The sequence below is a fragment of the Pinus tabuliformis genome, chromosome 6 (genome assembly GCF_031772625.1).
Source record: "Pinus tabuliformis cultivar Carrire ecotype Pingquan chromosome 6, CPIR1, whole genome shotgun sequence".
Classification (NCBI taxonomy): domain Eukaryota; kingdom Viridiplantae; phylum Streptophyta; class Pinopsida; order Pinales; family Pinaceae; genus Pinus; species Pinus tabuliformis.
In genome coordinates this window covers 997,533,171-997,560,631 of record NC_142292.1, presented here as the reverse complement: position 1 = coordinate 997,560,631, position 27,461 = coordinate 997,533,171, and the positions used below count along the sequence as shown (strand labels likewise).

The 27,461-nt window shown below is 38.3% G+C and overlaps 1 protein-coding gene and 1 pseudogene across 1 annotated transcript in view; both read right to left on the bottom strand.

Moving 5' to 3' along the window:
• Positions 1–27,461, bottom strand: part of LOC149262355 (non-specific lipid-transfer protein-like) — a 262,216-nt gene that overhangs the window by 53,360 nt on the left and 181,395 nt on the right. The window lies entirely within an intron of this gene.
• On the bottom strand, positions 8,334–8,907 carry LOC149262356 (multifunctional methyltransferase subunit TRM112 homolog A pseudogene; annotated as a pseudogene).

Below are 27,461 nucleotides of genomic sequence, written 5' to 3'. Positions count from 1 at the left end.
AAGACACTTTTTTTTACTCTAGTTTTTCCAAAGTAATTATTATTTGTATTGTGCTTAAACTTTTGGGGATGTGTTTACATTTCAAATGGATTCAAATTACCACCGTTCGAGTTTTGATTAAAGAGGTTTTCGAGAATAGAAAAATAGTTCTGAAGCCACCTGAAAAGTGTTTTCCACTGGTAATTAATTTGCTCCATTTCATACATTTTAGTGTCATGTCACATGGATGTATAAAATTATATACATCTTCCATGAATGGTACCATTTTTTGCAATTTGGACACTTGGGTTCAGCTCAATTTGTGATTGGTACCTTTCAACCAAAAGAGGTCATGTATTATTTGGATATTAAAAAATGAAATGTATTGATAATACACGTTGAAACTCTGATTTGATGGTAGAAAGAAATAACAATCATGCCACAAGAAAAAATTACCTTTGGTAAAGTCTTCATATTGTACATAATTTTATTTTTCCAAACCATAATAAGTCTCCAAATGTAAAATTCAAAAAAACCTTTTCTGATTGGTATTGAACATGTTACCAGTTTCTCAAAGCTCTCCTCGTGACAGAAGTGGCCTTTGGGATGATCTGAGAGGATGGAAATGCCTCGATTTCAGACCATTTCCCAAAGCCACTGAGTCTGTTTCTAGATATATTTTGAAATATCAACAATTTCCAGTGCTTTCTTATTTTTAGTTATAAACTTCACAAAAAACCCTATCCCTTCCTAGTAACCCTAAAATAACAGTTTCAACCATAAGAAACTCAAAACAAAATAGGTTACGCATTCCATAACAATTGTTAATAAAACTATAGGCCCTACTCCATATAATTGTTCAATGCCCATAAGCACACTTGACTCATTCCTAAATTAAAAAAAAAAAAAAAAACTGGGGAGACTCCTATCAATGCACAGGGATATTGTAACCCATGATTTCAATTATTATTAGTAGAATTCCTATTTGAGCTAATGAATGCAGTACTCATGCTTTTATCTATGTTTTTGCCTTAAGAGTCATGTTGATGAAGCTGTATAGTGAGTGCATAATTGTTTCTATATATGGGGCATGTCTATGGTAAACACATGAATTCGCATAATGGCATAATTGAACCAATGTGAGGGTGTAGTGAATGAATGATGCATGCATGATGAATAATGTTTCATTGCATTTAAATTATTGATAATCAAAATGATTGATTATTAATGTATGATAATTCTGAAATTAATTTGAGTGTTGTTCGTATATTGCAATGAAAGATTTATAGATAATTACTCACAGTTTCCTTAGCTAAATTAAGTTATATCTAGAAAGACATAATTGCAAGTAGAATTCTCTTGGATATGGTAGTGAGATGATGGATCAATCAAGTATAATTCTCTTGGATATGGTAGTGAGATGATGGATCAATCTAGTAAGAATAGATGATGGTTGTAAGCTAGAAAGCATAGGAAGAATGCTACTATGGTGACACTAGAGCCTTGTGACATGTCTTGATCACGATGAGCTATGCTATATTTGAGGTTGCCAGTGGGAGACCCCATTGGTAAAGAATTTATAGGTATGTTCACTTCTTGTAGAAGAAAACCCTGGAAAGTGATAAATTTCCCAAGGGACTGTTTACTAGAGAAGGGAATGCATGAGCTTGGAAGGGCGAGTGACTACAAAGAATATGTGATTTGAATGAATCTATGGCGAGTGATTCATGTTACATGCTAGTTAGGATCATGAGTGCATTACATATATTCAATGTATTAAATAAGACAATGAGTTAAATCTTACCAATGGTTTCCATGTGGACTAGATAGATATTCATAAACATTAGACTAATTTGCATGCTTAATCATATGAAAAGTATGCAATTTTAAATTTTGTGAATGGAACATTTTCCGCAAATAAATGGGTATGATATATGTGCTTACTTTGATGATTGTTGTAGGCATATGTTGGAGTGCTAAAGACTTGGAGTTACACCAATATAAAGAGGACAACATGTTACAAGTACAACACAAGATTGAAGACATAAAGTATTACTAAAAAGAAGAGAACATAGAGGATGGTGTTAGGGCCAAGGTGAGGGGATGTAATGTCCCGATTTTGACCCTTCAAATATCTTGGAGTTGACTATGTATATGTTTTAAATGATGTAAATGTCTTATAGAAATTCTTAGTTGTGGAGCTCAAGGCCAAGGTCTGACTAGTGACTATTCATACATGCAATGTTTGAAATTTTAAAAAGTATATAAAAAATTAATAATGCTCAAGGGAAATTGATTGAGAATGAGCACTTAAAGGGGTTTTGATATCATTAGAAAGGAAATGTAAGGGTATCCAAGGGATCCTATATGGCTAAATACCTATGTCTCTTATAGTCTATAATTTAATTTGAGATGGGAGAAGTGAACCTAAGCATCTCCTATATTTAGTAACCACTTGTTACATTCTAAGAATTTGTCCCTCACATTATTGGAACTAAGGTATCTTGGATTAGGACTCTCTTGCTGTCTTTTACTCATGCTAAAAGAGGAAATTCAAATAGGAAAAGATGAAGTTATTTTTGGAGGTTTTAGAGAAGGGAAAAACAAAGTTTTACCTTGAAAGAAGGGAGCTACCGTAGTATGGGACTTAATAGACCATAAAAGAAAGCAATGAGAGCATAGTAGACAATAGAAGGAAGATGAATTCATTCAGAGAAAGAGAAAGGGACTAATGTACAATAGTATAAACCATACTGACTGGAGATACACCCATATAATCCTTGAAGAAGTTGATCATAAAATGCCCAGGAACCAAGATAAATTTTGCTAGAGTTAAATTTAAAATAGTTGGACTTTTTAAACACATTAAAAACCATTGGAGGGAAGAGCTCACATGGGATTTTTGGGTAGAGAAGGAAGTTTGATTAAAGAAATTGATAGTGGTTTACTTGGTTAACCTTTTATTGCTTTATGGGATGGGGAGGCTAACTTGAGAGTTTTGCATTGTCTTCATTTCCCTCGTTGTACCACATCTCAACCAGGGGGTGACATCCCTAGAGGAATGCCTATGGTGTTGAAAAGTGTAACTAGGTTCGGTCTTCATGATGACATGTAATTGTGTTTTTTGTAAATGATGAAAAGAAGAAAATAAAATTATTTTTGTGATATTTGCTTCATGGGTTTCATGAGCAAGAGATTTTATTTAGATGGTGCCCATTGAGAGCCTTAGGATTTGTCATAAAAGTCAAAAGAATTAATGTCACATATGAAGAGCTCTTCTTGAGCATGCGTCAAATGCATATGAGTCAATAAAGGTGTCTAGAAGCCCTCCAACGACAAGCACTAGTTCTACTCTTCATGTCGGCCTTAAGATGCATAAGAAACTCATGTCGACTCACATTATAAGGAGTCACATCTATTCAAAATGACAGGTCAGATTATATTAATGGGAAAACAACTATATATTAGTGTGTAGGCACTTTCATTAGACACAATTCAAAATTTGGACAACTCTGTGATTCAGATGAGAGTGCAGAAGGAGTTTCGACAAAGGTACAGACATAGAGTTTGGGTGTTGTCAAGGGAATTCAGATCCCTCTGAATTTCGTATTACAGTGGCAGTGAAAAATTATATGTGACAGTTCAGATTACATCACAGTCATGCATTTCAGTGCCATGAAGGAAGCCTCTGATTCAATACTATCTCAGGGAATATGATTCGGTCCTCATAGTGACTATAGGTTAGGAACCATCTCAGTCTTGATGATTACAATATTACAGTGATAAGGGTTCCATATACCTACAACAATAAGAATGCCATCACAATTAGAAGTAATTAATCCATCTCAGTTCGAAGGATGACTATCACCGAAGCAAGTTCTCAAGGATATGACAACGGGAAGGAGATCTCGATGTGAAGACAACGATGAGATCGCAATTATAACTGTGTCTTGATGTAAAGAAGGTCGAAGCGAAAGAAGAGTCAAGAAGAAGATAAGACGATCAAGAGAACTAGTGTCTTGGTCTTGGAGTGGCTAATAGGTTAAGGGTCTTGGTCTTGGTATTTGTCAAATTGGAATCTCTATAAGAAGAATTTGTGTGGGTATTCCTCTCAAAGAGTGGGAGTTTTTGGCCTTGGCTCATAGCCTACATCATGTGTCTCTTGTTTATTTATGTTCATGCATTGGTAGCTATTTGATGAAGAAGAACACTAATAACTTAAGCAAAGAGAAGATCCTAATCTAATGAAGTAAAAGATACTCACAAGCAGTTACTAATTAAAGAGAAATCACCTAATACTAATACGCTATATTTCTCAAAATGGAACTAGAGCTAAGGTGTCAACGTCAAGGAGGGACATCTTATTAAAGAGGTACTCAAGGATTGAGTTTCAAGGAAGGTATCAAAGCAAGTTAAAAGATATCAAAGTGAAATCGAGATCTACATTGAAGAAGAAAGTCTACTTCACAAAGAGTCTTGGGATCATCAAATCAAGGCAACTAAAAGTCTACACCAACAAGAGTGTTGGATCTTGAGTCCATAGCAAAAGACCACAAAGACCCTCATCAAGATGAAGAGATGTACAATGCCTAAGGCAACCGAAAGTATAGACATCCAAGAGAAAAATTTCTAGGACTAAGATCACATCATCTTGGAAACCCTAGAAGAATTTCTGATCTGCACTCATTCACCACCGAGAAGTCGAAGTATCTTTAAGGTGAGAAGGCATTGTCATTAGAAGTCAAAGTATCTTGAAAGTGAGAAGGAATTGTCATTATCTTCAAAAGATATAAGGCAAGTTCCCTCTCATTGAAGCAAGGATCCCCTCCTTATCCTTGAAGAAGATCATTCGAGGAAGCATCAAAACTTCCTCATCAATCACCATCAACAAAGAGAGCTAGATCTAAAGGCGTTGTCATCATAAAAGAAGCAATCTCCTTTCCTTGAAGAAGGGATTTTCATTTGGAAGAAGATCATCCAGAAGGAGCACTAATACATCTTCTTCAACCACCATCAATGTCATCAAGATTTCATCTTCATTTGTCAAGTAAGTATCTTTCGTTCTATAATCAAATTTGGTAAAATGACTTTGTTTTGCAAGGAGATCTATAAGTTGGTTGGGTAATCGAAATTCCTTGCATGGAAAAAGAGGATAGACATAGTCCTCGAAGAAAGTGAAATCATTGAACATATCAATGAAAAGTTATCCTTTGAATACATGATAAGGGCTCTAAGGTGGAATTCCTATATTTAGAGACTACAACAGAGTTCCATCAGGTTAAGAGATAAAGAGGATATGTTAATCTGGTCCAAAACAGTGTTCAGGGTGATACACGGATGTTGGAACACTTGGGACAGAAATCTATGTTTCCTATGGGAGGTCTGGGTGGGTATTTATGATGGTGGAAATCTATTAAATTTCCATGGAAGAATCATCTTTTCATGTGACTAGCCCTTGTGAATAAGAACCTGACTTGGGGGGTCTTGAAAAAACGAACTTGGCATGGCCCTAATAGACGCACTCTGAGTAAAACTGAAGATGAAAGTTGAGTCTGAAACCATCAGCCATTTGCTTATTCACTGTCCCTTCTCAAGAGAAGTACAGGCTGATTCTTTGACTCTGAACAGAGGTCTAGGTCACTGGCAAGGAAATAATGTTGAGGATTGCTTGAAACATTGGATGGAAGACAAGTCTGTTAGGGCACCACCTTGTGTGGTCTCTTGGGCCAAATGGCTAGCTAGGAATGCTATGCTATTGCAAAACAAAGGAGTCCCAACTTTTCAGGTAACCCACTAAATCAGGTACACATAATAATAATAATAATCTATTTTTAAAGTCACAACCTAAACTGTCACCAAATTGATATGGAGGGTTGTGATCAGCTGGTCAGAAAAGAAAAGAAAAACAAACACCAAAAAAACAACCTAGAATAATGGCAGAAGTAAACATTAACAAATTCAAAGATGGGTGGTTTTCGTGGGGCCTGTCAAGGAAAACTTGGAGTATGTGGGGGCAGGAGGCATACTATTTATTCAGGAAAACCATATAGATTGATTTGAAGACTGCACTGGGTGAAGGTACCATTAACTGTGGAGAGATGAACTGTCTATGGTTCTTGTTAAGGGTTGCTATTGAAAGAGGGGTAACACAATTGCAGATTTATGGCGATTCCAAACTTATTATTGTTGATTGATTACAAGGTGATAATGAACTTCACAAGTTTGCTGCTTCTAACTGTATATGCAAAAACAAAAGAATGAAAAGAATCTTCAACTATATCTCTTTCACTCATGTATACATAGAACTAAATACCCAGTCTGATGAGTTCTCAAAACAAGCTTGGGATATCATACCTGTAGGTACGCTTTACTGTTACATTTGCTTGCTGCAGTTTGTCTTTGTTCAGTGCTTACAATGGATGATAAGTCATTGTTATATGACAAAGTGATGGAAGACTTTCATGAGGATTATAGAATGGTTATTTTTTCTTAGGGAATTTTTGTCAGCCAATATGGTTTTATTGTTAAGAAACTAAGCTCATGTCAGTGTGTAGAAGAAATGTAGTAGGACTTTTATTGTAATTTATCTTGAATATGTATATGTAGGGCTTAAATCGATGAACAATTATTTTTTAGGGTGGATACATTGGAGATCCATAGTTGGTTTGACGTTAGACTTAGACATAGTGCAGATGTTGAGTGCTGCCATACACATGCTTATGTGTATTTTCATTTTTCCTTGAAACAGAACTGATTGAATTTCTAGGTTTTCATACATGGTGTCATTATACCAAGGTATCCTTTTTTGGCCTCTAAATCAGACCTTGTATGCTTGAGGTATATTCCAAATTGCAGAATCTATAACCTTCTTCGAATAATCCAGAATTTTTACCCTCTTTGAATAATCAGGTCGTACGTTAATTTACTTTTAATTAAAAGCAGATGTCTATGACAAAACCCTTGTGTTGATGGAATCAATGTAATTGATTGTGCCATGAATCATGACTAATAGTAATGGGAAATAGATAATCGACAACTGATATTTGACAAAACTCAGGGATATAAGTTGGAGGATCTGTTTTGAAAATTACTTTTTACTTTTAGGTGATCAAAGCTTTTGTTAGGTTCTTTTGCATTTCAATGAATGAAATGCACAAGTCTAGGTGCACACATAACATAGTATTTCATTTTCTTTCCTGCAGCAAACGTTGCAAACAATGAAGGTCATCCAATTTCAGATGCATCTGGAAATACAGCTACACCTTTCAGTTATGGATCAGGTCAAGTGAACCCCAATCGGGCATCAGATCCAGGCATGTTATATGATGCCACAATAGAAGATTACGTCCTTTTTCTTTGTGGCAGTGGAGCCAATGCTTCTACCATTTTACGAAACAGTAGTTTCAAATGCCCTAAAAATCCACATAAAGATTATCAACTGAACTATCCATCAGTTGCCATTGGAAACTTGAGAAACAAGGAGACCGTCACCAGGACTGTCACCAATGTGGGTGGCAAAAGCGAATACACTGTTTCAGTCGATGAACCACCAGGTGTATCTGTACATATCAATCCTAAGAAGTTGTCTTTCCAATCTAAAGGAGAAAAACAGATTTTCACTATAGAATTCACCCTTCAAAAGCCTCTTAATAATAAGTATGTATTTGGGTCCTATACTTGGAGTGATGGAAATCACCTAGTCAGGAGTCCGATAGCTGTCTCATCGATGTAAATAGGCACTTAGCCATTCATGTCATGGATCACTATAATGGAAGAACTTGAGGAATAAGAATCTTTATGCTTTAAGAATGTGAGTGGCTTAGATTCAAGTCTGATCAGGCTCCATACAAATTGGCTTCAAATGAACTGGAGTGCTTATAACTTGTACCCATATGTTCAACAGTTCAAGCATATTGCCATCCTCTGCTCAGGTTGCTTTTCTGTGCATTTCTAAAAATTGACATAGAAAATCTCTTTCAATTCAAATCTCTGGTGTAGAAGTAAATGCATTCCATACAAAGCAAATTTACTGCGTAATTTGAATGACCCAGAAAAGATAAAGATAAAACGGCTTTAGCCTAGTTCAAGGATTAAGAAGCTAAGGACCCTGTTTTCTAACAGGGCCATCTCTCTTTGAGATAGTCAATAAGTTTAAGAAATTCAAAATAAATGAGGACTATGCAGACTTTATCCAGAGTTAATTGTAATGACCCTTTTTAATTAATTGCGGAGGAAATAGCCTATCCAACCTGGAAGGCTAGTTATTGATAAAGGAGAACCATGTTTTTGGGTAACATTGGATAAATTTGGGGTGGGGCGACTGAGGAAAAAAAAACCCAAATCTTCACATTAGATTAAAGAAGAGAGAACCCTATTATGAATCTAAATGAATCTAAATGAACCCTATTATTTGGAATACCCTTGTTTACTGGAAATCGTCTACCAGTTTCAGGGCAAATTAGGGCACCTTCTTCTAGGTGCAGTTCTAAAAGAGCATGATGAAACCTGTGCAAGAAATCATCATTTTCTAGCATATTTGCATCTGCTTGTTCTGGGAGATCATTGTCATCCATCTTCTTTGCTGCGTCATGGAGAGCCTTCCATTCGATCTTTGGGAATATATGCTTCAAGAAATCAGGGTTAAAGGGAACCTCCTTTCTGACAAAATTCTCAACTTCCAACTCTAAAGGAAACCCCTTCGTCACTCCCCTAATGTTACAGGATAGCATATTGTGTGTCAAAAGCCTCATCTTCACCAGTTCTGAGAACCACAAAAAAATGCCCAACCAGACTAGCACCTGCAGCACCAACGTTATACAGTTAAGCTTTATTAGAAGAAATGAACAGTATGGAAAATATAGATCATAACTCAGCCTTAAAGTCTAAATTTGTCACGATTTGGGAAGCCAGCACAGCGGAATCGCAGAGCAGAGCGGGAAGTGAGCTGCAGAGCGGAATTGCGCGCGGGTGACCATTTCGAACCAGCCATAATACTCCCCCGCATGAATTCCAGCTCGTCCCCGATCGATCGGTCAGGGGATGTCAGGCGCGTCAGGGGATGTCAGGGGCTCTAACTGCATTCGGATTTTTTTGTCAGGGAAGCGCAGGGAATGTCAGGACTGTCAGGGGAGGGTGGCGGAGAAAGAGGTGGCGGAGCTAGGGGATGGTGGTGGAGGATGGAGAGATTGCCGGTGGCCGAAGCCCGACGATTTTCTGGCCGGTGCCAGAAAACGGGCCATTCTACAGCCTAGGTAGACTACTCCTTATGAGATTGTAACCGATAGTGCCAATTTCAAATTCTGACCAAAACATCGTTGAAAAAGAGTCCAGAAAAACATTAAAAACCTGGGTGCAAAGAGGGCGTCCCAAGAAAAACATTAAAATCCCACCTGCAAAGAGGGCCGTTTTAATTGGATGTAACGTAACCTATGCGGCGTTCGGTGGCCTCGGTTGATAACCTTTTATTTTGTATCAAAATGTCAACGAATGCATTTATAACAAACTCATCCAGCTTTCGCTTAAGCCTGCCCACCGAAGTGGGTGACAATATTTCAGCATATTTCGTCATATGATGATACAATGATGAAGTGACAATATTTAATATTTTATCATATGATGATGAAGTGACAATAACGTTGTTAGTTTGCTCACATGTGCTATATATGCGACACAAAGAGAACATGTCTCTTTTTTTTAGGGCTTAGGTCAATTATTGTGGGCTATAGCTAAGTGAAATTCTTCTAACTTGATCTGTTCGAAGATAAGAAGACTTTTAATATTAATAATTAATTTTAAATTTATGATTCAATTTCAGTATTATAATCCATTTTAAATTTATAATTCTATTTAATTAAAATTTATGAAAGAGTATTTATTATATATCTTTTTCTGAATTTTGAAAATGTAAATTTTTATTAAAAAAAACTCAAATTTTTAATCGTTAAATCATTAAAAATATAATTATAAAATATACTAGTATTGTTATATAAATTAAATGGTTGTCTAAAATAGATAAAATTATTAATAATCAACAAAAAAATAAAATTATAGTAAGTAAATCAAAATTTTAATAATCTATCAAATTTGTTGGCATTGATGATGTAGATGTTGGTGTAGTGGTGTTGGTTCGCATTAATGTCAATTTGGTAGTCTAATCGATTTGTTGGTTTGTGTCACTAATTGCAAATGTTTTATTGTTGCAGGTGGTTTGGCTTGGATTAGGTTGGCTTGGCTTATGCAGATGTTATGTATGGTTGATAAGTTTATGCATATATCTTATGACAGTTGTGGAGGTGCTTGGAGAGTTGTGGAGCAGGTTGGCAGAGGTATGAGGTGAGATGCTTTTGTTTTTTCTCTATACTCTGCCACAACCGAATGGAGCCAGTTTCATGTGTGCAATTGTAGACCTTTAACTGCATGGATTTCGTCTTGTGGGTGCGGTTGCAGTCGATTTTTTTATGTGTTGAGAGTGCGGTTATGGGACTAATCATGAGTACTGGTATTTTCCCTTGGTATTGGTTTGAGGTTGATTGCTATATGTTTGTGTGTTTGGTCCAAGTCTGGAGTTGGCATTGGCGTTGCAGATATTGGTATTACCATGGTATCTGCCTATGGTATTGGCTTGGAGACTACCATGGTATAGGGGTTTGTGGTATTGGCATAACCATGGTATTTACTAGTGGTATTGATTTGGAGACTACCATGGTACAAGTGTCCATGGTATTGGCATAACCATGGTATTTACATGTGGCATTGACTTGGAGATTACCATGGTACACGTGTATGTGGTATTGGGATAACCATGGTATTTGCTTGTGGTTTTCACTTTTAGAGATTATTGAGGGTAATTTGACATATACTTTTGTGAGAGTATTCAGTTATTGATTTGGCGGTGTGAGAGGATTGTTGGCATGAGAGTGAGAGTGAGAGTGTGCTACAGTGCTAGGTATAACATATTGTATATATGTAGTAGGTTTGTGCAGAGTGTTTTATCATATTACTTTTAAGATTAGATCAGAGATAGGCTGTTGGGTTGCACATGTTGAGCAAGTTTGAGAGCCCAGTTTGAAAATGCATGAAAGGTGGTTCACATGGAGGTGTTGTGGGCATTGAGGCTTTATAACAGGCAGTGTGTAGATAAGGTGGGGGCATTCTAGCAGAAATATCAGTATGGGAAGCACTTTCTCCATAGTCCAGTAGAGTTGGGCGAGGTTGGTTGGTTGTGGTGGCTCCCAGCGAATGGTTATCCGTAGAGTCGTGAGAGGAGTTTTTCCAACTGATGTTGCTAGTAGACTGTCTTACTAGTTGAGTCTTCCAGCTAGTGGGTGCTAGCTCCTTTATGTAAGAATTTGTTCAGCATAATAGAAGATTTGAACAGCGGCCACAGTGGGTGGTTTTTTTCCCTTGAGAGGGTTTTCCACCAAAAACATTTGTGTCCCCTTTGTGTGCGTGCTTTAACATTGTTTATCGTGTTTTTATATTATTGTTTTGGTGATTTTACATGAGTTGATATGTCAATTTTATGCTAGTTTCATAAGTTTAGCTGATGGATTACTGAATCTAGCGCTTTGGTAAAAACACTTAAAAATTATATAATCGTAGTCACTATTGATTCACCCCCCACCCCTAGTAGTGAGCTCATTTCCAAGAATTGGTATCAGAGCGGGTTCTCTTAGTGGAGCTTGATTGCTTGAGGGTAGATCGTGGGATTATGGTGAAGAACTAGAGGAAACAATCTTAGAAGAAGAAGAGTTGCAAACAAGTCAAGAATGTTGTAAAATATGAAGAACCTCTTCTCTTGGTAAAAGGTATGATAGGTAGTGTTTTTAATGAAATTTTTATCAGTCTGGTGATGATGATCTTGGGATTATTGAAGAAGCTAATAATCATATTTTTGAAGTTGATTCCTCAAGAGATTAGGAAGGCATATTTCGTGTGCAGGAATCTGAGGATGATGAACTTAAAAGATTAATAACCCTTGAGGCCAAAAACAAAGCTCAAACAAGGCTAATTGAGAAGCTCACTTTAGAGAATAGAGATCTGAAGAAATTGTTGCAAATTCTTGAGGAGAAAGAATATGTTTATAAGAAGGAAATTTTAGATTTGAAAATTGAGTTGGAGAAGATGAGGAAGACGAAAGATGAGACAGAAAATATGCTCAATGTTCAGATCAACCATTGTGAGAAATTAGAAGCAGAATTAAAAGAAATTAGATCTAGTCTAAATGAAGTAAGTAAGGAAGCAATTGAAGAACCCAAAGCAAAAAGTTTGAGTAGTAGAAATGAAGGAAAAATCATAATAATCAAGAGTCGAAGAATGTGCCAAAGAAAAATATGAGAAATGTAAGGTGTTTTAGCTGTGAGAAATTTGGACACATTTCAGCAAGCTGTAGATGCAAAAAGACAAACTATTCCCAGTAGAAGAAGCAGTTGAATGAGGAGAATCTTCAAGCAACCCCATCGGTTTCTAGGTACAAAAATTCATTTTATGGCTATTGTTTTTAATGTAATGATTTCGGGTATAAATCTATTGATTGTAGAGTTCATTGCATAAGAAGGAGAGAGCAGATGAGCCAAAGATTTGAGCCATTTCCTATATTTCTTGGGGATATAAGGTGTTTTATTTACGATAATATTGGCCATATGACCAAAGATTGCAAGTTGTATATTTCCATCATGGAGTCTAGATGGAAGAAAAGAAGTCCTGGTGCGAATTTTTCCACCATGTATAAAAGGGATCATCAAGCAAAAACCAAGAGAATTTGGAAGAGAAAGGAGCTAAAATAAAATTGAGCCCAACTTGGCCTCAGGGGGAGTTTAAAGTAGAATATGCTTAACTTCAAGGAGATCTCCTCCAAGAATAATTGGTTTATGTTTTATTTTATCCCTCTATGTTTTTCGAACGGTGTCTCCAAGGTTTTCCTACAAAAACAATGGTCGAATTTCATGTTCTTGATTCCCTTTGCACCTGCAACTAGACAAAGGATTGATTTTATCTTCTAATCATTTTTATGATATGGTTTTGATCGGCCCATGGAATGATGAAGAAATACCCGCACAAAACAAAAATCGATGATTAGCTTTACCATATTACAGACTAAAGAATGAATTGATATGCAACTTATGTATGAATAAACAAAAGCAGGGAAGGAGAAAAGATGTGTATATGATTACATAAGCTAATATGTTTTTCATTACTTTCAAACTATGGTACTAAGGGAATGCACACAATCTTAATGAGGAATATATTCAAGGAAAAGGTGTGATTTTGAAGAATCTATTTGGTCAAAGGGGATAATGAATCACTTTTTTGGCACGATAATTCATTTCATTATGAATGCACTGGATATTGCATTGATTGTTGGATGTGTTACGATGGACATATTACTCCTCTTTGATCACTGGATCAATATTGTTGCTTTTGGTCATGGAAAATTAATTGACTTAATCAATTTTGATCTGATTTGCAATGTTGTTGTGGCAAATAATTAATATCTTGATATGGTCATACCTCAAGTGATTTGATCTAGTCATTGGTCACATTCTTTAATTGCCATGTAAAAGAATGATTTGTGGTTGGATGCAGAGAGGAGCAATAATGACACATAAAATGATTAATTTTTGGTTAGATGCAATTAAGAAGGAAGTGTCGGCGAAGTTTCCATTGAAAAAACTAAAGAGAAGAAAGTGAGTTAGTGTAAGGTAGCATGATCTTTATGAATCCTTGCACAATCATCAATGGATTCCCCAAATAGCGAAAGAAGACTGTGATAGCCAATGGGATGGAGCTTAGAATGGGTAAGGTGTTGGTCGTAGCTAGCATGCAAAAATTGTTATGCTTACGACTAAATGATTTGAATCTCTTCAGCTACCGGAATTATGCAAGATCTTTTGCTTCTAAGATGTTGGCATAATTACATATGAAAGAGTATAAAACAAACACATATGCATGTTTTACAGAAGATGAAACATAATGACAACCATCAAATCAAAAACACAAACACATTGATAACGGAGTTCACCTAGTGTGGGTTACATCTCTGAGCCCTGGTGTTAAGAGTGGGGAGGTCACTTCATTAAATGTTCCAAGATGATGATGAGTACATAATACATTCTTTGTCATTATAAGGATAAATTCCCTCAACCAGATTGACATGTCTCTCCACGAGACGTTATCAGGAAATATCACTCATATGGGCAAAGACCCTCAACAAGAGTGGCATGTCTCTCCATGAGACATCCTGCTATAGGAACTCTCACTCAAATGGGCCCTCCTTCAGAATGACAAGCTAAATAAATTCTGACATGATATGGCATAGAAGTATCTTTAAACATAATGGTAACAAGGATCTCGACAACAAGATCACAATCTCAGCAAATCAAAAGAAAGACATGGCATAACTACATCATATACCTCCACTTTCGGGAATGACCTGAAAATGTGAAGCTCTGCTGACAAAATAGGCTGCACCATAAAATTCGTGGCACGAAATCATGTCAAACGACTATAAACTTGGCCCCTTTATGACAACATCAAATTTTGGACCCTGGTGTCAAGAGTGGGGAGGTCACTTCATTAAATGTTGCGAGATGATGATGAGTACATAGTACATTCTTTGTCATTACAAGGATAAATTCCCTCAACCAGATTGACATGTCTCTCCATGAGCGAAACCCCTCAGCAACAAAGGCATCCCCTTGCAGCCAAAACAACTCTAATACCAAATGTAGGTTTTAACCCCGTACATAAATTACCTGCATACAAATTCTAAAGCACAGAAAATAAACAATGTGAGAGCATAACACATAAAACACATATACACAGAGATTTTCCCCTGGATCCCAAAACCGGAACTACCAGCTTGATTTTTCATTATGTTCCTTTCAATGTTACAATACATATTTATACATGCCGAAGCATCCAATAACATGGACCGAAAACCATCACGTCCAAAACCATGGACCAAAAACCATTGTGTCCAAAACCATGTGCGAAAACCATGCACAAAACCATAGGTAGGTCCGCCCAACCTAATATAGGGTCCAAAAATAATTTTCCCGGGGCACTGCCCCAGACCCCGTAGAGGAGGGCTACCCGCCCCCCTCAAACCCCCTATGACCCCCCCGTTGCACAATCGGCCCCCCGGGTTAACTACGTGGGCTAGTAATGGAAAGAATATAACACAACCCAACATTCTCCCACTTTTTGTTTTCTTTCCACGGGGGACCAAAGCAGAGCTTAGTCATATCCAACCCTGAAATGCCAATTGTTTCTCTACACCAAGAGAATTTCTCAAAGCTCACAGATTTTGTCAATGCATTTGCAGTATTCTTCAAAGTGTCCACCTTTACCAGCAACACCTTTTTGTCTTCTATCATATCCCTCACAAAGTGATACTAGACACCAATGTGCTTTGTCTTTGAATGATAAGCAGGGTTCTTTGCCAAGAAAATTGCACTTTGGATGTCAAAGTCTATCTTTATAGCTCCCTATACTAACCCCATACTTGAACACAATCTCTACAACCAAACTTCTTCCTTTCTTGCATGAGTGGCTGCCATGTATTCTGCCTCTGTAATTGATAATGCCACTATAGACTGTTTCTTACTCATCCAGCTGACTGCACCTCCAAATAGGTTAAACACATACCCACTTGTAGATCTTCTCTGATCCAGATCTCCAACCCAGTTTGCATCAACAAAGCCACGGATATCCAAAACTTTGTCCAATCTTGGTCTTCCTTGGTAGCACAAACCATAATCACTAGTGCCACGCAAATACCTGAAAAACCGCTTCACTTCTGTCCAATGCTCCTTTCTTGGTTTTGACATAATCCTGCTCAATACTCCCACTGCATGTGCAATGTCTGGTCTAGTACAGACCATTGCATACATCAGGCTACCGACTGCACTTGCATATGGAACACGGGACATGTCCTCTTCCTCTTCTTGTGTCTTGGGACACTGTTGAGTAGATAACTTCACACCTGCAGGAATAGGAACGTTCACTGGTTTACTATCATGAATATTAAACCTTCGTAGTATTGTCTCGACATACTTCCTTTGGTTTAACTAGAGCTTCCTTTTTGCCCGATCTCTTTTAATTTCCATGCCCAAAATATAGTTTGCAGCACCAAGATCTTTCATGTCGAATTTGGAGGACAACTAGGTCTTCAAATCCTGGATAATTTATTTGTCATTTCCAACCAGCAACATGTCATCCACATACAAGACCAGATAAATAACATGGTCACAAATTAATTTAAAATACACACAGTGATCTGCTTTGCTTCTGGTGAAGCCAAGTCCCCATATAAATGTATCAAACTTTTGATACCACATCCTTTGTGACTGTTTTAGCCCATACAGAGACTTCTTTAACTTGCAGATTGGTTCTTTCTTACCCTTCACCGCAAATCCTTCAGGTTGCTTCATGTAGATCTCCTCTTCTAGATCCCCGTGAAGAAATGTTGTTTGCACATCTATCTATTCTACCTCAAAATCAAAAGCAGCAATAACAGATAAAAGTAATCTAATAGAAGCTACCTTGGCAACAGGAGAAAAACTATCACCAAAATCAATTCCTGGCACCTAGGAATAACCTTTTTCTACCAACCGAGCTTTGTATTTATCTACCTTTCCTTTTGCATTTGTCTTCTTCTTGAACACCCATTTGCTGCCAATGGGTTTTCTTCCAGTTGGAAACTCCACTAGATCCCAAGCCTCATTTTTGTGCAAATATGCCATTTCATCAACCATGGCCTCTTTCCAGAGTTTTCCATCCTATGAATCTACTGCTTCCTTCACAGTTCTGGGATCATCATCAGTAATAGATAAAGCAAAATTTGAACAGAAAGCAGATGGACTATACCTTTCTGGTTGCCTTCTTTCTCGAACTGATCTTCTCACACTCAGAGTTTGTGGCTCTTCATCTTCTGATTCCTCTTCTACTGTAGAGTCTAATTCTTCCTCCTTAAGCTCAAACTCTATCTTCTCAGGTTCCTTTGGTTGGACTTCATGTTTGATAACATCTTTCACCTCTTTGAACACCACATCTCGGCTCTACACAACCTTCCTTGTTACTGGGTTCCAAAGCTTATAACCTTTTAAACCATCCTTATACCCAATAAAGATGCACTTTTGAGATTTACTATCCAACTTGGTTCTTTTCTCCTTTGGAACATGTACATATGAATCACATCCAAATACCCTCAGATGTGAAAGAGAGGGCTTCTTACCAGTCGATACCTCTTGTGGAGTCTTATCCTCCAACACTGATGAAGGTGATCTGCTAACCAGGTAACATGCTGTCTCCACTGCCTCTGCCCAGAATTCCTGTCCTAACTCGGCACCACTGAGCATGCTTCTTGCCCTTTCCATCAACGTCTTGTTCATTATTTCTGCAACTCCATTTTTCCCAGGTGTGTATGGAGTCGTCTTTTTCCATGCTATACCACACTTCTTACAGAATTCTTCAAATTCCTTGCTGCAAAACTCTCCACTGTTATCTGACCTCAACACCTTTATCTTCTTCTCTGTCTGGTTTTCCACCAGAGCCTTAAATTCTTTAAATCTGTCAAAGACTTCAGATTTCTTCTTAAGGAAATATATCCATGTATTCCTTGAGAATTCATCTATAAATGATACATAGTACACAGACTTACCCAGTGATGGAACCTTCACAGATCCAAACCCATCAATGTGCACAAGCTCTAATATCTGTTTCGCCCTCTTACCACTAGAGGGGAAACTCACCCGATTCTGCTTCCCATATACACAATTTTCATAGAAATCAAAATCCAGAGAGCTATTAATAATACCTTCTACCATACCTTTACCATGAAGTATTCGAAGGCCCTTCTCTCCAATATGTCCAAGCCTTTGATGCCACAACATGGTCTTCTCTCTAGATACCACTAGATTTTCTGCTCCACTTTCAGGAACCACAGAACTGTTGCACCCATCAACAACAGTGGTACCTTGTAGCTTGTACAGAGTTCCAATCCGAACTCCCCGCATCAATACCAGTGCTCCGCAAACCATCTTGCAGGTATCCTTCTCGAACACTGTTTTTACACCCGCATCATCCAGCTTGCTTATAGAAATCAAATTTCTATCCAATGCAAGAATATGTAGAACATCTGGAAGTGTTCTAACCCTTCCACCTTGCAACTTCAACTTTACTTTTCCACGACTAATGATTCTAGCCTTCCTATCATCCCCTAAGAAGACATCACCACCATCGTATTTCTCATACTCGCAGAACCACTCTCTATTGGGAGTGAAGTGAAAGGATGCACTTGAGTCTATCAACCATGCCTCATGATCTACATGTGTACTTGAAGAAGCCAAGTACACATCCCCACCTTCATCTGAGGTGGTTTTTGCCTCTGCAGAAGGAGCATCATCAGATCCCTTTCCTTTGTTAGGAGCTTTAGATTTATAGTCCCTTTTGTAGTGCCCTTCCTTTCCGCATTTCCAGCAAACTACCTTTACAGGTTTTCCTGGAGATTTAGATCTCCCTCTAGATTTAGATCTCCCACTCAATGACTTATTTTTGTTTCTGTTCTGGGACCGTCCTCATACAGACAAGGCATCACCATTCTGGCTCTCCATTTTTTTCCGTCTCATCTCCTCCGTTAGCAAGGATGAGACTATTTCATCAAACTGCAAGGCAATTGCATTGCTACCTATTGGAATAACCAGACTATCCCATGAATCTAGTAGAGAACACAACAAACTAATGCACTTATCTTCATCTAAAATTTTAATATCAATAGATAATAATTGACTTACCACAATATTAAATGTGTTTAGATGTTCTATCACCAAGTCTCCATCTTTCATCCTCAGGTTATAGAACCTTTTTGGTAGGAATAGTTTATTCACCAGAGACTTAGATTGGTACAAAGTCCTAACTTGTCCCACAAAGCCTTCGCCATAGCTTCCCCTGATACATTCAACAATACTGAATTTGAGACACATAATTGTATTGTGCTCTTTGCCTTCTGATCCAACTTCTTCCATTCTTCATCGGACACTCCCGTTGGTTTAGTACCTGGATCTACTGTGATCCACTGATCTTTATCCACCAACAGATCCTCCATCTTGAGTTTCCATATCTCAAAACTATGACCATTAAATTTCTTGATCTCTATCTTTCCATTGCTCACCATCTTCTTTCACCACTAGAATCGATCTCGTAGATCTCTCACTGAACAAGGTCTACCACAGGCCCGAGGCAAACCCCTCAGCAACAAAGGCATCCCCTTGAAGCCAAAACAGATTCGAAACCAAATGTAGGTTTTAGCCCCGTACAAAAATTACCTGCATACGAATTTTAAAGCACAAAAAATAAACAATACGAGAGCATAACACATAAAACACATATACACAGAGATTTTCCCTTGGATCCCAAAACCAGGACTACTAGCTTGATTTTTCATTATGTTCCTTTCAATGTTACAATACATATTTATACATGTCAAAGCATCCAATACCATGGACCGAAAACCATTGTGTCCAAAACCATGGACCGAAAACTATTGTGTCCAAAACCATGTGCGAAAACCATGCACAAAACCATAGGTAGGTCTGCCCAACCTAATATAGGGTCCAATTTTTTTTTGCCTGGGGTGCTACCCTGGACCCCGTAGAGGAGGGATACCCGCCCCCCTCAAACCCCCTGTGACCCCCCCCTCTAACCCCTCGGTTAACTATGTGGGCTAGTCATGGAAGTAATATAACACAACCCAATAGGGAGGTCACTTCATTAAATGTTGCGAGATGATGATGAGTACATAGTACATTCTTTGTCATTACAAGGATAAATTCCCTCAACCAGATTGACATGTCTCTCCATGAGACGTTATCAGGAAATCTCACTCATATGGGTAAAGACCCTCAACAAGAGTGGCATGTCTCTCCATGAGACATCCTGCTATAGGAACTCTCACTCAAATGGGCCCTCCTTCAAAATGACAAGCTAAATAAATTCTCACATGATGTGGCATACAAGTATCTTTAAACATAATGGTAACAAGGATCTCGAAAACAAGATCATAATCTCAGCAAATCAAAAGAAAGACATGGAATAACTACATCATATACCTCCACTTTTGGGAATGGCCTGAAAATGTGAAGCTCTGCTGACGAAATGGGCTGCACCATTAAATTTGTGGCACGAAATCATGTCAAACAACTATAAACTTGGCCCCTTTATGACACCACCAAATTTTGGACCCTCGGGAATCTCAAAGATTCCCCAAAATATTCCTTCCTGAAGATGGCCGAGAAATCCATTGCTTGGATAAACATTTTGAGCACACAACTATGTTCCTTGCAAAATTCTATGAAAAATGGATATAAAGTCGACACCATTCCGCTTTTGTCAAAAATCAGCCTCCAAGGGAATGTTTTAGATTCCTCAAGATTCTTCTAAGATTCCTTGTTGCTGGCTGCTTAAATTTCCAATGCTCAAAGGAGGAAACAGACCACACCATCACGTCCCCTGTGAAATTCTAATTCGTTCGAGTAGAAACTTTTTCTGAATATGACACTGTCAAAAATCACCCCTTAGGGAATCTTTCAAATTCCTCCAAGATTCTACATGAGAATATTTTATAGAATATTCTAGGGAATATTCTCATCCTCGAAATTCGTGCATGCTCCTAGGTGCGGTTCAACTCGCTGTTCTGCAACTCATACTCGGCCTCTGATTCATTGCCATAATGCAAAAAATTGTTTGGTTTAAATAAATTTCAGTGGCGTGAATTACAAAAGCATTGCCCGATGGGAAATTCACTGGATGATTTGTTGTTGTTCTGGCAGTTATGGGTTCAAACCTCATGCATTGTCATAACATTTATTTTTGGCGCGTTAGTTTATTAAACTGTTTGGTTGTGTTGGAACGTAGTTGGAGCGGTGTGTTATGTGTTTGCTATGGCATATGAAATGGTTAACGAAGTCGCCGTTAGCAGGCTGACCCACTGGTCTAGGCGGGTTCGATCCCCGCTGACTCCATGACTCACGACATATGGGCCATATATAACACATATGTTTGCTAATGGATGGTGGGGTGAGTCTGCCGGCAGGTGGCTTGCCCACCACGGTTTTGTTTAATATTTGTTATGTGATTGTACCAATGCATATGGGTTGGTGGTGTTTGACCACCCGCCATCTACATTCATTTTTATTATATAATGTGGTGGTGTGGGGTGGCAGGCCACAACCACAACTCCTTTTTTATAATTTTTTTTGTTTTTTAAAAACAAATTGTACAAAAAGATTCGACTAGTTTTTAAGGGTTAATAGGCAAATTAAGTAGGAAAAAATTCGCCCTTTATGACCACCGAATTATGTGTGCCAACCCTTTGCCAAATTGTTTCCTCAACTAACACTTGGCCTAGTTTAACCAAAACTTTTACCATGAATACCTTGAGCATACGAATTCGGATTTGAGTGTCGTTCATGCCGTTGGAATCAGGTCGATGAGAAACTTTGGTTTTTGAGGTATTATGAGCCAATTCTATTTTTGGACGTTTCTAGAGCCACTTGGATCATTCCTCCCCATTGAGGAGTTTTTGGCCCTCCAAAAGCGTGAGCATAATCTGCAACTACTGTGTTACTTTGTCTGCACCACAAGTGCCTTGATCACCCTTCCTTCTCCTTCACCATGTTTCTTCGGAGTCATAAGTGGTGAGACGACACCTGCATTATTTGCAAACTATAGGCTCAATTACATGACCAATCATGACCCAAGAATCCCCATACTTGTAAAGAGTTTATAAGACGCACTCTTTGGTCAAGTTTACATCATAATAGAAACCAATACCCTAGCTATCAATAAAATGCCAAAACATCATTGTTGGTTTAACAAGTGATGGAAAACACTTCATCACTTTTACAATTATATTGCAACATATGATTTACAAAATGCGGCCATGAAAATCTATTAGATCTAGTAAAATAATCTCTTACTCAACAAAGTGAACCACCAGGAATGTGGCATATTCCCTTGTTGAACATCTTTTCCAACCGGTTCCTGCACGGGCACTTTTTCCTTGAGACGTTTCTCTAGGTGGAGCCTCCAACACGTGGCTCTTCAATGTCCACCTCCATTTCAATGATTGCAAAAGAAATCCTTCCTCTAGACTTGCTTAACCTTCTTCCTTCCCAGATGTGGAGAAGGCCTTTCACGCCTCATCCTATTTCTTTTTGCCATTCTCTTCTAGCACTCATGAACCACATGGTTATGCAAACCACAAAAAATACATGGTTTTCTACGCCATGATTTTTTCTCTTCATTAACAATATGCTCGTAATCAAAATGAACTTTAGAATATTGAGACTTTTTATACCTCTCTTGACTGTCTCTGGTACAACCATGGCGGTGAGAGATTGCCTTACCTCTTCCCCTGCAACATGCATTGTCATGGGAGGATTATGATGTGTTCCAACATCCTCTTTCTTTGATGGCTTCAAAAATGTCTTGGAAGCTTCTACTACCTTCGAGTATTGTCCTTCAACGTATCACAAACCTACAAATCAAGGTCTTTGGACAACCTCCAATGGCTGAGTCATTTCTTGGCCATTAACACCAAGTCCTCCTCATTTATACCCCAACTTGTTAAGGAGACTCATGCCATTTCTTGAAATGGGTACCTTCATATTTGCAACAGAAATAACATCATGTGCAAATGAAATTGAAGAACGATCACCATTGTTTACCTTAGTTTTCGATTCTGAAATAGGTGATTATGGCTTCGCTAAGCGTCCATCATGCTTCAATTTTTCCAAGACCTCTTCCGTGGCTTGTAACTGAAGCTGTAGTCTCTACTTCTCCTTTTTTTCTTCTCGTAGACGTCTCCTTAATTCATCATTCTCTGCTTGAAGCTGATCTCCTCATCTGAGAAGACAATGAAGAAGATGAATGTTCACTCTAGGGGGTAGATGGAGCATCGTCCTCTGCTCTTTCTTTCTCCCATTCCTCTCTTGCCATTTTCTCCTCATAATCTGCATACATGATGTCCACCATGCGTGCCATCCTGAGGAGGTCCTCATAGATATCTCTGTTGTTCTCCATTTCCATTCTTGTTTCACATTCAATCATTCACACTCACAATTCACGTCAATGAGAAGACCGCTCTGATACCAAACTTAATTTGAATCTCTTCAACTACCAAAATTAACCAATATATTTTACTTCTGCAATGTTGGCAGAATTGCATATGAATGAGTATGAAACAACCACCTCTGCATGTTTTAAGGAAGATGAAACATAATGACAACCATCAAATCAAAAACAAAAACACATTGATAATGGAGTTCACTCAATGTGGGTTACATCTCCGGGCCCTGGCGTCAAGAGTGGGGAGGTCGTTTCATTAAATGTTGCGAGATGACAATGAGTACATAGTAATTTCTTTATCATTACAAGGATAAATTCCATCAACCATAGTGGCATGTCTCTCCACGAGACGTTCTCAGGAACTCTCACTCATATGGGCAAAGACCCTCAACAAGAGTGGCATGTCTCTCCATGAGACATCCTCCTATAAAAACTCTCACTCAAGTGCGCCCTCCTTCAGCACGACAAGCTAAATAAATTCTCACATGATGTGGCATAAAATTATACTTAAACATAATGGTAACAAGGATCTCGACAACAATATCATGATCTCACCAAATCAAAAGAAAGACATGGCATAACTACATCATATACCTCCACTTTTGTGGATGGCCTAGAAATACGAAGCTCTCCTGATGAAATAGGTTGCACCGTTGAATTCGTGGTGCGAAATCGTGTCAAACAACTATAAACTTGGCCCCTTTTTGACACCATCAAATTATGGACCCTCGGGAATCTTGAAGATTCTCCCAAATATTTTTTCCTGAAGATGGCTGAGAAATTTTCTGCTCGGATGAAAATTCTGAGCACACCACTGTGCTTCTTGCGAAATTTTGTGAAAAATGACTATAAAGTCGGCATCATTTCGCCTCTATAAAAAATTAGCCTCCAAGGGAATCTTTTAGATTCCTCAAGATTCTGCCTAGATTCTTTGATGTTGGTTACCTTAATTTCTACTGCTCAGATGAGGAAACAGACCACACCATCATGGTCCCTATGAAATTTGGTTCGTTTGAGTATAAAATTGTCATGAATCTGACACTATGAAAAATCATCCCGAGGGAATCTTTTAGATTCCTCCAAGATTCTACATGAGAATATTCTATGGAATATTCTAGGGAATATTTTCCACCTCAAAATGTGTGCCCGCTCTTGGTTTTGGTTCCTCTCACGGTTCTGAAACTCATACTCAACCTCCGATTTGTTGCCCAAATGCAAAAAAATGTTTGGTTTTAATAAATTTTGGTGCCGTGAATTACAAAACATTACTCGATGGGAAAATCACTGGCCGATTTGCTGTCATCCCAATGTTTATGGGTTCAAACCCCATGCATTGTCATAAAATTTATTTTTGGCGAGTTAGTTTATTAAACTATTTGGTGGTGTTGGTGTGTAGTTAGGAGTGGTTTGTTATGCATTTGTTATGGCATATGTAATGGTTAACGTAGCAACCCATTGGTGGGTCAGGTGGGTTCAATCCCCGTCGGCTCCATGACTCATGACATATGGGTCGTATATAACACATGTTTGTTAATGGATGGTGGGGTGGGTCTGCCGGCGGGTGGCCTGCCCACCACAGTTTTGTTTAATATTTTTTATGTGGTTGTATCAATGCATATGGGTTGGTGGGGTTTGACCACCTGCCAACCACATTCATTTTTATTATATAATGCAATGGTGTGGGGTGGCGGGGATGGTGGCCCACCACCCCCTTTATATATATATATATATACAAAAAATTTCGACCGATTTTTAAGGGTTATTGGAAAAATTAAGTAGCCAACAAATTTGCCCTTTCCGACCACCAGATTCCGTGCGTTGACCCTTTGACAAATTGTTGCCTCGTTAATGACTACCACTTGGCCTATTCTGACGAAAACTTTGACCGCGAATATCTTGAGCATACAAACTTGGATTTGAGTGTCGTTCATGCCATTGGAATCAGGTCGACAAGCACTATGATTTGGTCCCAGTTTCACTTCAAGCCAACAAATTTTAATTTTGAGCTATTCTGAGACACTTCTATTTCTGGACATTTCTTGAGCCACTTTTTTGGCACAATAATTCATTTCATTATGAATTCACTAGATATCACATTGATTGTTCGATGTGTTACAATGGACATATTACTCCTCTTTGATCGTTGGATCGATATTTTTGCTTTTGGTCATGGTTAATTAATTGAATTAATCAAGTTTGATCTGGTTTGCAATGTTGTTGTGGCAAATAATTAATATATTGATTTTTTCATACCTCAAGCAATTTAATCTAGTCATTTGTCGCATTTTTTAATTGCCATGTAAAATAATGATTTGTGGTTGGACGTTGAGAAGAGCAATAACAGGCCATAAAATGATTAATTGTTTTTAGATGTAATTAAGAAGGAAGTGTTGGCAAAGTTGCCATTGCTTTGAGAAAAAACTGAAGAGAAGAAAGTGAGTTAGCGTAAGGTAGAATGATTATTGAGTAGTATGATCTGTGTGAATCCATGTACAAGCATCAATGGATTCCCCAAATAGCAAAAGAAGACTGTGATAGCCGATGGGATAGAGCTCAGAATGGGTAAGGTGTTGGTCGTAGCTAGCGTGCAGAATTTATTATGCCTATGACTAGAAGAGGTGGAGCAATCCCAGAGTATGTGGGATTGTAATTTCTTGCAAACCTGCATAAATGGAAGTGTAGACCTATGTGTAAAATTTCCTATAGAGAAGAAAAGGTGAACGAGCTTTGTCATCAACTTGTAGTAAGTCATCTGGAGGAAGCGCAGTGCCTAGAGGTTTGTTGTAAATGTTGGAGGATCTACTGTGCATTTTTTTATATTTTATAATTGAAGCAAGTTTTCATATTCATGTGACATTTTTGGGTTTGCGTTAATAACTGACGTTTGAAACAACCATTACACAAGCTTAGAGTATGGTAAAATTTTAAGGGACAATGCAAATTTTAAGTTGATTGATTCCTTTTAAGGTTGTGCATCTCATTGGACCTGTTAGTGTCAGTCTTTCCAGCCTTCCTCCAGTGATCAAATATGCTCTTACAAAGTGATTTTGAAGTGTCAAGGTCAAATTTTGTCATTTCAGTGAGTCTTCAAGCAAAATTTGGTCACTAGGCATTAAGCCTAGGGTTTGCCCAAATGTCAGTCCATGTCATCATTCAGCTGAGCCTATCATCATTCAGATGGTTTTCATTATCATGTCAGTGTCGAATGAGTCATTTTACACCTTATTCATGCTTCAGTTGTGCCTAGGCAAGCTCATTTCCCTCTCCTAGGGTTTTGAAGGCAATTTCTCTTGGATGGTTAAATCACCGAAAAAACTTGTTTCCTGATGTTCATACACCGTCCCCTATCCTTAGAATACCTTATCAAACACTTCCCATCCCTTAGATCCGCCAAATTCCTCATTTTTGCACAAACCCTAGTTTCTAGCTACAACTTGGCAATTTTCTAGGTTGGGCCTGTGTTTTGCCCTTTTGGACCCCTTCCCCTCACTCAATCACTGCGATTCCACTTTCCCCTGCTTCCTAACATCCCTCCCCATTCCCACAAATTTCCCCAAGAATTTAGAAGCCCCCTATCCCCTTCATCTCGCTCCATTTCGACAAAATTCCTTGCTTCACACATCGGGACAAGTCGCACTCAAATGATGTTCCAGAGCAATCAGAGATGAATTTTGGGAAACTGAGAGAGGTTTTTGTCCAAAACATGCCAAGGAAGAAAAACCTCTTTCACTTTTTGCACAGGTGTCATTTTTTGAGAGAAATGTCAAGAACACCGTTTTTTCAAGAGAATCAAAGACACCTCTGAAGTGACCTTGGGAAAATCACGTTTTCTCCTAGATGGGTTGGCCAAATTATTTTCTTGATGGGTAAAATGATAACTAGACACAAATATCTTTCCAATGAGCTATCATGAGCTCAATTTTGGGTTGAGGAAGGCATTCAAACGTTGACTGCAACAGCACTCTTCTTTCAGACAGCCTCATTTGGCACTTTTTGACCAGTCTTGGGAGATTTGATTTTTGACAGGTCAAATCAACTCCAAATTGAAAAATTCCACTTGCGTTAAAAATTATACTCAAATACCTTTCCAAAGAGCCATCCTGCACCCAATTCCGACACCGGGAAGGCCTCCAAAAGCCTCCTGCACGGTGCGCGACCCGTTGAGCCAGAGGTGCGCGACCCGTTGGGCAAGGTGCGCGACCCATTGAGCTGTCTTGCTGCAAACTTCAAAAAATTGCCCAATCTTCCTCCAAATCATCAAATTTGTTCAAGATAGGCTCTTTACACATTGTTTTGGAAGTTGGTGATGGATGGAAGCCCTCATGCTATGATTTTAACCTCAAATCATGCAAATG